A 17,351-nucleotide genomic window follows, 5' to 3' on the forward strand; every position below is an offset into this window, starting at 1 on the left:
GGGGCGGGTGATGGAGCCAGCTATGAAGGGCTTAGAAAGCTTCATTACCAATTTAAAATGTTCTTGTAGTGCTTGAATGTTTATTTTAAAAGACATTCCTGCTCTCAAATTCAGCCAAATGAACAATGCTGATAAGGAAGATGAAGAGGGTGGGAAACCCACACTGGCGAATGGAGCAGTCCATGCAGCCGGGGTGATGGGGGAGCGCTCAGAGGAAGGACGCTATGCAGAGAGAGCCCCCCCTGGCTCTTCTCTCTCGGTCCATAATCCAGCAATGCTGCAACTGTAAAAGCATTAACAGAAAACCAACCCACAACCTCGGGGGGCAGCGATCGTTGGGTGCCAGTTTCAGGCTGCCTTCCGTGGGGTCGGGAGCGGCCCCGCTCCCCCTGCGGCTGGCGCGGAATGTGGTGATCCGGCCCGGGGCGGGGATGACTTCATGCGGCCAGAGCTCGGCGGCGGGAGCGACGGCTGCAGCTGGCAGGTGGGGCGCGGGCCGGAGCGAGCTGACCGAGCACTCGGCGGGCGCGGCGGGACTCCGTCCCGTGGCGGCGGGCGCGGGAACCTGCGCTGACTAGGTCCGGGGAAGGTAAGCAGCCCAGCCCCGGTGCTCCCTGGCCACATTGCGTGGAGCTTTCCGCTTGATTAATAATGGGGTTTGCAGCTCGGAGGGAAGAAGGGGAGAACCCCGCTGCTTTCTGCAATGGGAAAAGGAGCAGCAACTAGGATGGAAATGTTAGGCGACCAAGTGCAGAGGTTGGAGGAGCAGTGTTACTGGGCAAACAAAGAAGGCGTTCTTGCCTCTATACACTTTTGAACGTGATCTACCATTTCAGTGCCAGATTCGCGTAGACAGTGAAGAGGACTCAAAATGTAAAATAATTTGAATTACTCTCTTCCTTCTGTGCCCCTCTCAATGTCAAAACACCTGCTTCAAGACTGAACCTTTAGAAAGAGCCTGTATTTGCAGAGGAAACTTCTCTTACCTCCTGGAGTTCAGCTTGGGTTGAGCAGCACTTGACATCGCTTCTCCCTTCATTTGCCATTTTCTCTGTCAATCATTTCATTGATCTTTTTCGGAGATGCTGTGCCCATTCACAGGCCAACTCTTGTCAGCTCTTATCCGCTACCTGGGTTCCATGACTGATTTTGTCAAGGTCCCAAAAAGGGCATTGCCTCACACAGATTTCTTATTCAGTATTCTACCTGTATACTGTTACCTGTGTCCTTCCCCCAAATGCATGGAATGAAATATCCTGTTTGTAGCCCTGTACCAACATGGTAGCCCATTAACTCCGTTCGCTGTAGTCACTGTGGCTACTTGCAAGCTAGAGAGGACACACAGAATCCACTGGAGTGTGAGGGATGTTCCCTATGCATAGGCATAGGTAGAAGTAAAAATGTGAATGCCAGTCCATCCAGTTTTTCTTGAAGCAATTTTAGTCCAGCTGGGTTTTGAGACAGCTAACTGTTAAGATTTGGGACAAATCGTTTCCAAAAGGTAGGGGAGTCCGTTTGCCTCTAGGATTCCTCAATAACCTCAAAAGAGTTTCCAGTGAGGCTTTCCCCGTAGGCAGTCAGAAAGCCAATGGAGCTGCCCAATCTAAGCCCCTGGTTATTTGAGTATCCTCTAGTTTGTCTTGCCATTTGCAGGTTCCTATCCTTCATCCTAGGATTTTCCCTACAGACCCCTTGCTACTGAGCCCAAGTGCCTATCCTTGTTGCCACCTAGAGATGTACATTTGAATAATATGCTGTGAAATGGTTAAGATGGCTGTTATGGGGATTGCAAACGTGCTGCCACTTCACCAACAGAGAACAGTTGCAATAAGCCAGATTGTGGGGTATCTGTGTGCCAATGTTCTATTTAAAGGGAGATCTGTTAACTTTAAACTTGAAATTAGAGAGACTGACTCAACAGCCATGCCATTTTATTTCAGTAAATTAAATTAGAAGATCAATGAAAAAGAGGGGCAGAATTGGTAGCTTTAAAATTTTACCTCTGCTTATTTTCCTCTTTGAATATTAGTTTTAAACAAAGATACTAGTATGGAAAATCATGTTAATCATATTATATATCATTCTTGCCTTTCTGATTGCAAATTTCTTTTTTTACAAAATACACTTTCGAAATATTTGAATTTGTTTCTTTGTCTCCATCTTCAGTATATGAGGCATAGGGTGTGTGTGTGACGAGGGGGGCAAAGCCCACTACTGAGTGACCCACTCCAGGAACCGTCCCTTGGGGTCAGTCAGGTCCCTTTTTTGTTATTATTATGTGTCAAATAGGGTTTTGGTTTGGAATATTAACTTCTTGAGATTCTAGAATTTTTACTCAGTCACATTAAAAGGTAACAAAGAACAAGATCAACAACAAACCCTCTATTCTACCACCTTTTTTCTAGTATTAAAATACTTAACCATATACATCATTATGCTGAAGAAGAATAAATATTAATATAGAAGAATAATTTTAATATAATTATTCTAAATAAACCTAAGGTATATGACATGCAGATTAGTACAATTGATCTTAGAAATACAATGCAGTTTCTGTAATGTTGACAGTCACCTTTCTGTTGAAGAGCAAGTGCGTGAGAATATCCTAATGATGGTTAGAAATTCGAAGTGTCTATCATTTACTTTCTGAAGAAACAAAACTCTTTGGCAGGAAATAGTTTCAGGATTAGGAGACTAGTGCTGCCTACGGTGGAATAATACTTGCTAGTGATTTTGCAGGTGAGTTGAACCCAACAATTTATGAATTGGAGTTGGAGAAATCTTGTTAAGAAGAAAACAAGTTAGAAAATTTAATTTTCATTTCAGTACAACTGAGGAAGATAATCAAACTGAAGGGATTTCTGAATTTGGACTTTGTTATGTTTAAACAAGTTTGAGGAAAGTTTCTAAATTTAGAAGCCTAAGCAGAAATGTATGTATGATTTTATGTCTGAAACTGATTTATGACTTTATTTCCTTTCCTTAAAATGTTTCCTAGGGAGAGGAAAAACTAATTGGCTGGTGTTCAGAATTGAAAGAGGAATGAAAAATGGAAGGACGTGCATGATTAGATGCTAAATGACTAGACACTAAATGAACTGCAGGCACTTTTGTGTTTGACAAGATAGAACTGAAGTCAATCTACTGCTTTCCAATTGTGTTTAAAAAAAAAAAAAAAAAAAAAAAGTTTAGTCTGCTAGGCAGTGTTACCAGAAATTTAGAGAGTAAAAATTTAGGAGTCAAAGTTGCCCTCTTATAACAAAATATCTTTTTCTGGTGCTGCATTACTGCCATTAGCTACAATTGAAATAGCCTTAAGACTTGAGGCTGAGGCAGGAGGATTGCTTGAGCCCAGGAGTTTGAGGCTACAGTGAGCCATGATGGCACCACTGTACTTCAACCAGGGTAACAGAATGAAACCCTGTCTCAAATTAAAAAATAAAATAAAAACTTTTTTAAAAGTTATGAAATTTTGAAATGGAAAAGGAAAAAGAATAGCAATAATAAGGCTCAAATAGTAATATCATTTCTATTCAACCAGTGACTCCACTGAGAATGGGCAGAAAAAGGACTATTTTGAAAGTTGCCAATGACCTCTAAATTGCCAATATTTCATCCTGTTCATTTTATACATTCTCTTCTATGTTCTTCTTTGATTAAATATTTGTGTTTAAAAGGTATTAAGTACTATGTATCAGGCACTGTGATATCTCTTAATCTAATTTGTCACTAATTCCCTTAAAGTACCCCACGCCCAACCTCAACCAAGTGAATCTTCTTTCCAATTTGTACCCGATGGTGGCATGCCTATGTTTTCATGTATTCTTTTAGCCCATCCTGTTACATGTTGAAACCTTGTTCACCTCAGATACTGACTCATTTATGAAGCCTTCCCCACACCCACCTTCCTTCCCTCATCAGATGTGTCCCTCTCTTCTTTAAATTCCTATAGCACATTCTATTTTGGGTTATCCTTCATGTGAACATGCTTTGTCTGCTCTTCTAAGAAAGCAGGGTCTGGGAATAAGTTTTGATTTCCTGCAGCTCTATGGTGCCTAGCTACATATATGTATTATGGCTGTTCAGCAGTTTGATTTTAGTGAAGAAATAAGTTATTTTCCAGAGTTATAAATCTATCTACCTACCCTTCTCCACCAGCCAAGTTAAGCTCTCAATATATGTGCAAATGCTAATTTGTTTTTTAAAAAAATACTTATAATAATAGTAAATATACTATTCAAATCTTTAAATCTACAAAAGGTATTGTGAGCTTAAACGTCCTTAAATGTATACTAAAAGCATGGTGAGCATAGCAAAACAAATCTTTAATGAAGACGTTGTACCTGCTTTCAATATTATTGCATTCTAAGCAGGAGAAGGCACCTTATCCATATGAGAATTTATCTTGTTTCAAGCCACTCTTCTAGGGACTTGAATCTTTGGTATATCATTTGATGTTTATACTATATGAGAATTTTACACTGAGAAAACCTAGGCTCACAGATGTCACCTGAATGGCAGAGAATTTTTTTCCATATTACCACCCGCTCTTTGAAGTGTAACAGAGTAAGGGAAAGCATTGTAAAAACACAAAGTCAGAGCCATCAGAATAGTTTCAAGTTGTTTTGTGATTAATCTTTCCAGCTTTTTAAACTTTTAGGTTAACATCCCAAACTTTTGATAACTCAGTAAAATTTGTGCATCTTCTCCCCAAGTACAAACAGAAGCATACACATATAATTTTGCATACAAATGCAGGTGTTTGTGGATTCACTAAAGCTGTCTTTACAGAATGGTTAAAGAACATCTATTTGTGCTCCCCTGGACAATATGTGTGTCCTTTGTTAGCCCTTACATTTCCAGTACTTGAGGTTCTCCTTCTATTGTTCTCCCTGCTTTAAGATCTGAAATGACAGCCCTTCACTAACACTGACATGAAGACAACTGATGACTAGGAAGCAAGTGCTAGTGAAAATAGTGACTTGAAGAACCTTGATTCACAGAAAAGGCAGGAAAGGGAGCTCCGAACGTTACACATTCCAAATGACTTAAAGTTTTCCAATCAAAGCCATTTTTACAAAAAAGAAACTGTTCTCAGACTTAAGAGTATCGTACTGCCACGTATGTGGGAAAACACTGCGAGCAGTTCATTGGTGTAGTCCACTTTGGAATATATTCAGTTCTCTTAGGATGGACTTATTAACTGTCTCAATATTAATATTTCTTTATGGTAATGCCATCTGCAGTAATATATTTGTTTTTGCCAAGTTAAGGAAAGAATGATAATTTATGTTCATCCCTCCTAGGTTCTAAAACAAGCACCAGCCTGAAAGAGCTGCATATCATTTTAGATTCATAAAAATGCATTCAGATTCTCAGCTGATACTTAAAGGGACTGGTACTAGCAAGCATGGTTCCTGTCGATGTATTCAAAGAGCATTCCAAGAGGTGTGACAAGAACAACATTAGTCTGGAAAAAAAAAAAAACAGAAATGGAAAGATAGAAAACTCAAAAGGACAACTTAAGCTGTTACTTTCTTTACATTTCCCAAATACCTTCTTTTGTACCAAAATAAGATTATAACTATATAAGCATATAATATAAGTAAAATGCTATGAAAACTTTATAATATGCTCGATATCAGGTAAGTTTATATTTTATAGATTTTATAATTAAAAATTTATTTCTGGTAAAATATACATAAAAGTTACTGTTTTAGCTATTTTTAACTGTATAATTAACAATGTTGGGCAACCATCACCACTATCAGTTTTCAGAACCTTCTCATTATCACAAACAGAAATTCTATACACATTAAACAATAACTGTTCATTTCCCCAGCGCCTGCTAAACACTGTTACACTCTCTGTGCCTATGAATTTGCATATTCTAGCTACCACAGAAATGGAATCACACAATATTTGTCTTTTTGTCTCAAGCTTTTTTCACTTAGTATAAATGTTTTCAAAGTTCATCCATATTTTGGCATGTATCAAAACTTCATTCCTTTTTAAGGCTGAATACTATTTCATTGTATGTATATAACACATATGGTAATTTTGAATTGCAAAACACTTTCAGTACATTCTTTCTGTTACATTAAACATGGCTAGCATATAACACCACCATATTATCTTCCATAGATGTCAAGTAATGTATACTATGAAGGTGCCATAATTTATTTGGTCAAAACCCATTGAAAAACATTTACTTAATTCCAAATTGTTTTGTGACTTCAAGCTATGTGGTAATAAACAAAGTAAATTAATACATATGTCTTTATATGTTGGTACTTTTACTTTTGATCAAAGAATGCTTGGAGTGGTATTGTTGGGTCAAAGATTATGCCCAGATATTTATAGTTTGAATACTCTAAATACTGTAGTACATAGACTATAAAAATCCTAACATTCTGCAACAGATAGTATTACTGAATGTTCTGGAACCCTTTCATACTATCTTAAAAATCAATGCAGATACTATAATGAAATCCACGGAACATGATCCGAGCAAGGAAATATTCTCACTTTTTTCATTTCCAGTTCATGGAGGAAAAATACTATTCACAAGTATTGAGAGAATTAAAGTCTCTCAATCATGCATTTTGTCATCATAGATGACAAAGTGCACCATAGATGTCAGTTAAGTCTTGTAATAACAATGTGGAACAGTAGAAACATCTCCAAATAGTTTTTAGGGATTTTGTTTGTTCGCACCAGCAATAGGTTATTTGTATCAAACCTAATCTAAAATTTGGTCTGGTTTTTTTGTTCAAATTTATGTACCTACATTATGGTAAATCTTTTATTTTCTTAGTTTCTCTTTAATGTATTAATTTTAGTTTATTCTGAAATAGAATAATAAAGCCCAGTGATAAGAGTGCCTTATTTAAGCTAAACTAAAACATATTTGGCATATATGAAGTATAAACAGAACTGGCAAGACTTTTAACCATCCTCCTCAGCAGAAGACAGTTTCTATTGCATTGGCCAGGAAAGGAGAAGCATAAGGCTTCCTGGAGATTGCATCAGTTTTTAATTAAACACTAAAATGCTAAAAGGGCAAAGATGGAGCAACATGTCTTATATATTTGAGTAGCTACTTAAAATTAAAGGGATGCAAGAACATTTATTTAGTTGGACAGACACAATCCATAGTGTAGCTGACCCTAGACATGTCACAACTGCATTTTAAAGTATGCTTTTTCTTCGGTTTATTGGGGTGGAGGGAATCATCAATAAACATTTATCCTATGGTTTACCTCTATCTTTATGGTTGTCTGATTAAACCCTCTTTGAAAAACAGATATAAAACAAATCAGCATTCTGATCTTGGCCTGAATAAGCAACACCACGGCCACACCTTCTTAATGCACTGCTGTGGTTATGAGACCAAAGGGTAGAAGCAGCAGTGTTTTGGTCATTGCAATAGTCACAGCAACACAGCCTGCTGCATTCCTCACTTATATACTGCAGAATCTGACCAAATAAACACAGAAAAATTAGTAATGCCTTTAACGCAATTCTTGCACAACTCTCCATGATCTTTCATACTCAGCTTCTCTGATAATTGAAATGTAGGGGAAAATAACCAGAATGTTAAGATCCCTTATCCATTTACAAAATGTAATTTTGCTGGGACTTGCAGAAATAACATTGAATCTGAAATTGCTGGGCATCCAATAGAATCACTAGAAATAATCTGTCAAAATCACTCAAATACAAATTTAGATTTAAAGACCAGAAAATTCTAAAGAGTAACTATGGTAATATATTAACAATTTAGTAAAAGAACATTATATATATATGAGTTTCTATTTATAAGATATACTCATTGAAGAATAATGGATTTTTAAAAAGGATTTATTCTGAAAAGACTATTTTACCACTTTTTTAAACCAGTGCCATCAAAAATAAATTGTGACAAGTCACTGTCATCCAAGTTAGTCTCTCTTGTGGCTCTCAAGGAAGTGAGTAGTTCTTAGGGAAATGGCTTTCTCAAATTTGTGCTTTTCTGCAGTGAGTCAAGCTGAAATAAAATGAGGCTGCTATTCTTAATTATTTGTTACCTCCCCATATTTATAAGAATTACCTAATAATCAGTACAAAAGGGTTTTATGGTAACTAAAAATATACCTATTGAGACTCTCCATTGATAAAAGTTGGCTAAGATACAGCTGGTGATCCTATAGAAATCTAAATTACATTTTTTTCATCTTCTCCAGATTAGAGAATAACTCAGGATTTCAAAACAAAGCATGAAAAAGTAGCATTTGACATATTTTATCAATGTTAAGATTTCTGGGGAGCTTATCAGCATCATATACTCTAAGTACTCAATAAATATAACTTGTTATTTCATAAGTAAAATATCAAGAGCATAAAAATTTCTGTAACTCAAGTGGCCACTATGGTATAGGGCTTTACTATAGGAGATTACAAAATATTAGTTGAACAACAAAATGAACTAATACCATTTATTTTTGAAAGCTATCCCCTAATACAAAATGATTGGTATTCTACACAAGCTCATTGTGATTCCTTTTGTAGATGTGGTAGGAGTGAATTATAGATAAAACTACCCTCTCCCCTGGTTCTTTTAAAACTATACTCTCGACCGGGCGCGGTGGCTCAAGCCTGTAATCCCAGCACTTTGGGAGGCCGAGGCGGGTGGATGACGAGGTCAGGAGATCGAGACCATCCTGGCTAACATGGTGAAACCCCGTCTCTACTAAAAATACAAAAAACTAGCCGGGCGTGGTGGCGGGCGCCTGTAGTCCCAGATACTCAGAGGCTGAGGCAGGAGAATGGCATAAACCCGGGAGGCGGAGCTTGCAGTGAGCCGAGATCGCGCCACTGCACTCCAGCCTGGGTGACACAGTGAGACTCCGTCTCAAAAAAAAAAAAAAAAAAAAAAAATACTCTCTTCTCTCTGGGGTATTATAAGTTGAAAATTAGAAGTGAATCATATCTTACTGGAATTTTTCTAGTAAGTAGTTAGAGACACTTAACCATGCACCTTCTATTTACCCAGGGCAGGAAAACATGACATTCCCCTTTTCAACTACAGCAGATGGGGACTTTTAGAAAACTCAGAATGCAAGACAGAGATTATAATGATAGAGTATTAGTCAGCACTTCTTTTGTCTGCATCTCTTTTTCAATCTCATTTATTGTAAAGAACACAATCATAGTTAAGTACAGTTACTATTAACTGAAAATGTTTTCAACCTGCATACAGGTGTGAGATAGTGGGCCGGTCTGTCACATCTTCAAGAGATGTGCTGGAGTGACATTTCACCACAAAATTCAAACCTGACACTAAAATTATCTGACATTAAACAGTCCATCAAATAAGAGGATGAATGTTGGCATCTTGCTCATCTATTTAGAAAAGAAAAATCGCTAACATTTTTAGGCAATACTTAAATGTTTAAATTTTTTCCTAATAAACAAAATGGAAAATGAAATAAAATGGCATTACGGTGTTATGAAAGCAATTAGGTTAATCTCAAAATGTCTGACTGTAAAGTTGTAACAATTTTATTCTCAGAGCTCTCAGGCAACTTTTGATCATTTTCAAGTTCAATCAAGAAGCTCTAAAACTAGCCGGGCGTGGTGGCGGGCGCCTGTAGTCTCAGCTACTTGGGAGGCTGAGGCGGGAGAATGGCGTGAACCCGGGAGGCGGAGCTTGCAGTGAGCCGAGATCACGCCACTGCACTCCAGCCTGGGAGCACAGCAAGACTCCGTCTCAAAAAAAAAAAAAAAAAAAGAAGCTCTAACCATTATCATGAATATATTCTGATCACTGGGCTTTCCTCCTCCCTTTTGCTATTTATTTTTAATTTATTTATTTGGGGACATTTTGGCTACCACTTATATCCAGATCATGTCTTTCAGGAAATGAATTTGGGCTTTGAATCATACCTTTACCATTTACTAGCTGTGTGATTTATACATTACTCAACCTCTGTGAGTTGTTTCCTGATATTTAAAACAGGAAAATCACCGAGTTGTGGTGAAGATGAAAGAAGATAACATAAAGGAGAACTTAGTGAAGTGTCTGAAATATACATCGTAAAGGTTAATATTTTCCATTTTTATCGTTTTTATTTCCACTGACAACTTATACAGTCAGACCTCATTACTACATCTTTTCCAAAATGTTCATGAATTATTTTTTCTACCCCTCCCCATGTAAGTTAAACTAAGCCTTGAAATGACCCTGAATCTCACTGGAAAATGTCTTAATGCAGATACTGCCAGTGTCAGGAGAGGTTGTTAGGCTCTGATCAGCAGTGGCTGTGGGAATTAGATCTAGCTTCTATTTTTAACTCTCAAGTAGTTGATTGGATCACCTGGCAAAAGTCAATTGGCTATTAATTCATCTTATTTTCTTTGAATTGTACCACATGTCTAATCACTTGTTTCACTGGCTCATTATCAGAAATGATATTACGGGCATTAAATAAGTGTGCTTATTTCAGAAGCAAAGTGCCATATAAAATAGGAATATCAAAAGCCTTTGAAGATCCTGCTATTTGGCTAACTCAAATAGTTGTTGTTGTTTCTAATGTGTAACTATTGGAGAAGTTTCATATTATTAAGTTGTCCAAAACCAAAAATTAAACTGTAACTCCATTGTAGGTCATACTCTTGTTGGTCTATAATACATTTCTATTTTATTGAAGCCCAAAGAATTTACAGAGACTGTGCAAACATTATTATTCAGGGACTTATTACTAGGTGCTACTGATTAGATTTGATGAATAGCAAAACTGTTAAACTAAAATTAAAAAAAAAAAAAATAGAGCCTCACTTAATGTGGAACCTTTACTAGGAGAAACACCAGCCTATAAAAGCTGCATTTTTAATGACATACTTACATTAGTATGATGACAATTTTTGTTGGGCTTGCAAAGCACACAATATTACATTTTTTTCTTATATGGCTTTCTGTTATTGATATGGGCCATTTGGGTTTTAAAAAACAAGTACAAAAACTGCCTGGGACCTTACATTTAATATGCCAATCACAGTTATTCACAGGGGAGAATTTTTGTGGTGAGCAAGAACTGCAGCCAAATTTGTTAATAATTTACTGCCATTAGTAGAGTCTCTTCATGTGTTCCTGAAAATAACTTCATTCTTTCAAGTAAAAAGTATAAATCATCAGTATAAGTTTGTCTTAAATCTCCAAGCCAATATTGTTAATCCCTATTTAAATGCTGAATTGATTGGCTGTTTGCCAAAAGCTTGAGGGGTAAATTTGGGGCATAGTCTGATTTTAAGATGAGATGTTGGAAACACTGAAAAATGTATGCTTTAAACATACATGTACATACAAGTACACATATATTTTATATTATAAACTATAATTATGTATATATGTATTTATGTATGTATTCATTAATATTTTCTTCCTATTTCAAGTATTTGATTCCTTGAAAGTCGGATTTGATTTAAAATAGAGACAAGTGCTTGGAAAAGCATATGAAAAATCTTTGTTTCCAGAACCAAGTTCAGCAAGGAAAACTTATTTTTTTCACTGGCAGTTTGTTTTTCAAAGTTACAAGAATATGTTTAAGATTTTTAAAGTGATTTATTTAATAAATGAGTATGACTATGAATTTACCTATTTCAGATTGCTATATTTGTCATATTAATTTTAAAGTTTATATTTATCTAAACTTTTCTGAACTAGATCTTACCAGGTTATAACTACTGTCCAATTATGTGAGAACAATAGCATAGTTGCCTTTCAGCTTGAAAAATGTACCTGTTTCATTTTGTTATTTTTTTAATCCATAAGTTATTTGGCCTTCCATCAGCTTTTCTGTCTTGAGGAATACATTGTCCAATGCATAATAAATTATTTTGTACATCTATGTTTCATGCCATAATTTTTTAGTGTCTCACAAAGTTCTAACTTGGAAGGTTCTCATTTAAATCAAGTTTTTCAGAATATAGACTTGTTCTTTGTGAATTGTCAGATCTGTTTGTTAGGTATTTCTCCCTTTTTATTTTGGAGAATGAGTAGAGAAAGGGAGGAAGGAAACTGTACCATGGGACATTTCAGTTCTTTTTCTATACTTCCTGATAATAACATGCCTTCTCTTAGGAAAGTTAGAAAGCTGAGAATTGCAGTTAAATAGCCCCAAGGTAGGACGTAGGCCAAAAATACTAAAATTTGTTCAAGTACAGTAAGAGAACCAAACTTGGTCTGGCATTTAATTTAGTCTTCCTCACTACCCTAACCCAAGTAGTATACATTTAACTAGATTTTTAAAAAATAGCCATTTGTTGATTAATGGTGCCTATTTTTGATTCTGCTTCATTTTAACTTTGTTTCATAACACGATTATACAGAGGCTTATTTTAACAAATGCCATGAGTTGGATCATTGAGTTTCTCTTCTGCTTTATAACTGATTAGCTCTACAATTCAAAAGTGCTTAAAGGCCAGAACTGTCAATTAGAAGATATAAGCACAATAGAAGTGATGTTTCTAAATTTTAACTCTGGAATACATCTCTCTTAATGTTAAATGCTTAAAATATGGGACTGGGTGCAGTGGCTCATGTCAGTAATCTCAGTGCCTCAGGAGGCTGAGGCAGGAGGGTCACTTATGGCCACAAGTTCAAGACCAGCCTGGCCAACATAGTGAGACCCTGTCTCTACAAGAAAAAAAAAAATTACAAGTCCAGGCATGGTGACTCATGCCTGTACTTAGCACTTTGAGTGGTCACGGTGAGGGATCACTTGAGGCCAAGAGTTAGAGATCAGCTTGTACTGTAGCGAGACCCCATCTGTACAAAAAAAAAAGAAATTCCTTCTGGATCATTTCTAGAACACAAATATTTATGACATTTCTTTAGTGTTTTCATTTTTATTGTTACTCATATTTCATATAAACTTTGTATTAATTTTATTTTATTTTATTTTTTTTTTTTGGGACGGAGTCTTGCTCTGTCGCCCAGGCTGGAGTGCAGTGGCCGGATCTCAGCTCACTGCAAGCTCCGCCTCCCGGGTTCACGCCATTCTCCGGCCTCAGCCTCCCGAGTAGCTGGGACTACAGGCGCCCGCCACCTCGCCCGGCTAGTTTTTTGTATTTCTTAATAGAGACGGGGTTTCACCCTGTTAGCCAGGATGGTCTCGATCTCCTGACCTCGTGATCCGCCCGTCTCGGCCTCCCAAAGTGCTGGGATTACAGGCTTGAGCCACCGCGCCCGGCCACTTTGTATTAATTTTAATACTAGCTTAGAAATTTTAATTTAGTGTAAATATACCAACTAATGTTGAAATTGCTCCAACTTTAGGGTCAAAATTAATTTAAAGGTTATTGGAGTTACTGTTCTGGTTTCTAGTAATTGGTGTCTCCACTAAATGCATCAGAAAGGCAAAAAGAGCCATGGTTCAGAGTGTCTGCCCTATTAATAATATACTAAGATATAGCTTACAGATATCGATATTAACAAAATGATTTATTTTAGAACATCATTTATAGCCTATAAAATGATTTGCCAACTGATAGACAACCTTTGACAATAAAATATACCTGCTACTTCCTTTTTGCAAATTCATCGTACTACATCAGTGTTATCTCAGTAGTGTGATCAATAGATGACTAATGCTCAGTCATTCTCTGTAATTCTCATCTCACCAATTATTAACAAAATATGGAATGGGCAACAATTCTATAGCATTTAATCAGATTTTCATTTAAACTCAAGTATGATCTATATTCCTATGCTTTTATATCTACCACTTCACTTAAGTAAAAGAAAGCTTTCTAGAGTTTTTATGTCAGTTTTCAAGTGATCAGTCTTTTTAAATATTTTTTATATAAGAATACTAATTAAAATTTGTGCATGGTTAAATATAAATATTGAAATAGTCTATGAAATATATGAAATGATCAAACAAACAGAAGTATGGGAATATCCTTTAAAACATACAAGTTTTGAATATATTTAGATTATTTATGCTAAACTATTCATTTACATAACAGGTCACAAGTGTTACAAGATTCTTAGAGTAGAAAATCACATATAATTAATTTTTTTGTAAAATGTTAAGTGCTAAGACTAGACCATTAAACAATAAATGATGCATACATAGAGGAAAATATTAAAAGGAAATTTAGAAGTCAATTATCAATGGTTAAATCAAGAAGCAGAGAGTCAGTGAGATCACATTTATTTCCAAATTTATTCAATGTGTATATATTACTTGTAGAACTGTGTAAAAAGAAATTCACTTTTGGATGTTCTTTACCATCTAAACATTGCTAAGAGTGTGGCCGAAATGTTCACTTTTTATGTAGATTTCTGGAAAATCTAGGCTGACCTTGAAAATATTAAATATACAAGAAGGTAAGTTTTCTCTCATCCTAAAATTATGATGATAAATTATATTTTTAAGTATCACATAATTTTCAAAGCATTTTTATAATAACTGTCTACTGGACAATACCAACTCTCTAAAGTTGGTAGAACTAGAATTGTCCTTATTTTGCAGACAGTGAATTCGAAGTTCATGAAATTTAGTAATTTGCTCTGTTAAGCAGTATACACAATTATTAAGTGTTAGAGCAAGAATTCAAGCCAGTTTTGTGCCATGGCCAATTTAGTGCTGCCCTCTATCCTATAGCAACTGGTGTGTTTAAGAGTTAAGCACAAACATGGAAATAAACCTGGTCTGCTTCTAGTTACAAATTCACTTACAAACCTCACTGGATCATGAACTAGGAAAATCTGTAAGGGTTATTTACTTTCATCAACCCAAAGATGAACATGTTAAACAGATTCTTAGATTTAATTAAACTTATTTTTTTTCACCATATCTTTGTGTCTAATCAACAGCTCCTTTTGAGTATACCATGGCTTCATTTAAAGAGTTGGATTGCTTAAAAAATAAACATTGACATTGCTGATCACTTACCTGTGGTTAAATATGCCTGTCTGGTTTGCATCGACATAATGCTGACATTCATGAGATTATATCATTTTATTATACACACACACATTTGCTAGGTCTAATTTAAGTAGTAAGTTTTTGTCCTTACTAGAACATGATTTATATAATTGGCAACCTAAGTGTAAGATGCAGTAATATAATCTATTATTTTAAAAGATAAATGAAATTCACAGAATTCTCTCCTATAACTACATTGGGAAGTTTCAATGGATTTCTACCAAGCTTTTGTTAAGGATAAAATTTTTTGAAAACAGGTCACTTATAAGAGCTGCCTTAGATTTATAATGCTTCTGAAATACCACTATAACCTGCTTTTTAAAATAGCCTGACACCTACTAAGTACCCTTTCACCGCCTACAAGAAAGCAAGAAAAAGAAAGGATTTATATTTTTAATTTCAGTGAAGAGTTCTTGATTTAAGAATTAGTCATTTGCTGTCATTTGAATTCCAAGTATGTTTTAAGTACTTGAGGTTCTTTCTGTATGAATTCTCAGTGGAGTTTTTACATTTTTCATCATTAATTTCATCTTTCACTTGGGATCAGCCAAATCAAAGAGTTTATGTTCTACCCTTTCTTCGTTCTCTTCATGGCAAATATTCAGAACCTTCTCAAAAATATCATGGCTTGATACTGTTTACTGACAACCGATAATGCCAGAAATTAGTGATTCTGGTTTTTCAGTTGAAAAAGCCAAATGAGAAACTGAAGAAATAGCATTTTTCCTCCATTTAGCTGACCAACTATTCACATCAGTGATCATTAGCTTTTGAGGCTAAGGATACAAATGTTAATGTTTTGTATATTCACAGAAGTAAAAAATAATATAACAGTTATTGTGCTTACTCTGTGCTAAGCACTGTTCTAAAACCAAATGAATTTCTCCTAACAGCCCTAAAAGGCAGGCATTATTACTAGCTTTTTGACAGATGGGAAAACTGAGGCACATAACAATTGAGTAAAGTACCTGTAGTCACACAGCTAATAAAGCACACAGATAGGATTTAAACACCAGGTGGTCTGTGGTGAGACTCCACATTCCACCCCTATAGTTATTATAAGGGTTTGGACCCCTGCGCTCTTTGTTGTGTGCCCATTTAATTGCTTTGTGGAAAGAAAGGGAAGGAGGAGAGAGAGGGAGGAAGGCAGGAGAGATGGCAAATTCCTGCTAGCTGGTTGACATGGTGTGCTGTAATTTATAATGAAGCTTGATTTAAGGACTTGTAAAGATTTCAATAGAATAAATAGTCTTAAATGTTCAGTAGTGAAGTATGTGGTAATATTATCAGATGGAGATAGCAAGTGAATTTCAATTTAGTAATAACCATAACTGAAATACAACAGCAGTCTCATATTTGGAACAAATAAAATTCAAGTAACTTTTTAACTTTCAGTTCAGGGGTACATGTGCAAGTTTGTTATATAGGTAAACTTGTGTCATGGGGGTTTGTTGTACAAATTATTTCATCACCCAGGTATTAAGTCTAGTACCTATTATTTTTCCAACTTGAGTAATTTTCACAGCAATAATTCTACCTTTTCTTAAAATTATTATTAGGTATTTTTTCACTCCCAACATTCTCAGCTTATTTAATATTAATAAAAATTTACCTTTTATAAAAGTCCACAAATTCTAGTAAGGTTTTAAATTAGGCTTAAATTATGGGGAAAAAAAAAATTTAGAGCTTTTAGCCAAAGGAAAGCACCCTCATCCCACTCCAGCCCACCCCTGCTCATTTCTATCATAACTGTTTCCCTAAGAAGGAAGAAATTTTTCTGATTGGTCAGATTTAATTGAACATTCACTGAGCCATATTTTACTATTGCATAGGGTCACTGTGTACCTAAAGATACAAAGCAGGCTGGATGCAGTGGCTCACACCTATGTAATCCTAGCACTTTGGGAGGCTGAGGCAGGCAGATCACTTAAGACCAGGAATTCAACATGGCCAACATGGTGAAATCCCTTCTCTGCTAAAAATATTAAATACAAAAAATTAGCCAGGCATAGTAGGGTGTGCCTGTAATCTCAGCTACTTGGGAGGCTGAGGCATGAGAACCACTTGAACCTGAGAGGTAGAGGTTGCAGTGAGTCGAGATGGCACCACTGCACTTCTGAGTGACACAGCAACAGAGTGACTCTGTCTCAGAAAAAATAAAAATAACAAAAGTACAAAGCAATGGTGCTCACATTCTTATTTGTCCAGCTCCTGGTCTTTTGAGAGCAAGTGCAGTGAGTATCTTTGAAGCCTGGACCTTCAAGGTCCTCTCCTCTCTTTCAGTCCATGCACCATGGGCTTCATCCAGAAGAACAATGGGTTCATTTCTGTCTTTTGCCTGTTGGTCCCATGCAGATGAGTCAGGTTTCATTTGGA

At 36.0% G+C, this 17,351-nt stretch overlaps 1 protein-coding gene across 2 annotated transcripts in view; it reads left to right on the forward strand.

The window, feature by feature from the left end:
* Positions 1-220: 220 nt before the first annotated feature.
* PKIA (cAMP-dependent protein kinase inhibitor alpha) overlaps positions 221-17,351 on the forward strand; it is a 90,994-nt gene continuing 73,863 nt past the window's right edge. For both annotated transcript variants that reach the window (XM_025394886.1, XM_025394887.1), the window contains exon 1: positions 221-589. The gene's annotated coding sequence lies outside the window, so the exon portion shown is untranslated. The remainder of the gene's footprint in view (positions 590-17,351) is intronic.

The sequence above is a fragment of the Theropithecus gelada genome, chromosome 8 (assembly GCF_003255815.1).
Source record: "Theropithecus gelada isolate Dixy chromosome 8, Tgel_1.0, whole genome shotgun sequence".
Lineage (NCBI taxonomy): Eukaryota > Metazoa > Chordata > Mammalia > Primates > Cercopithecidae > Theropithecus > Theropithecus gelada.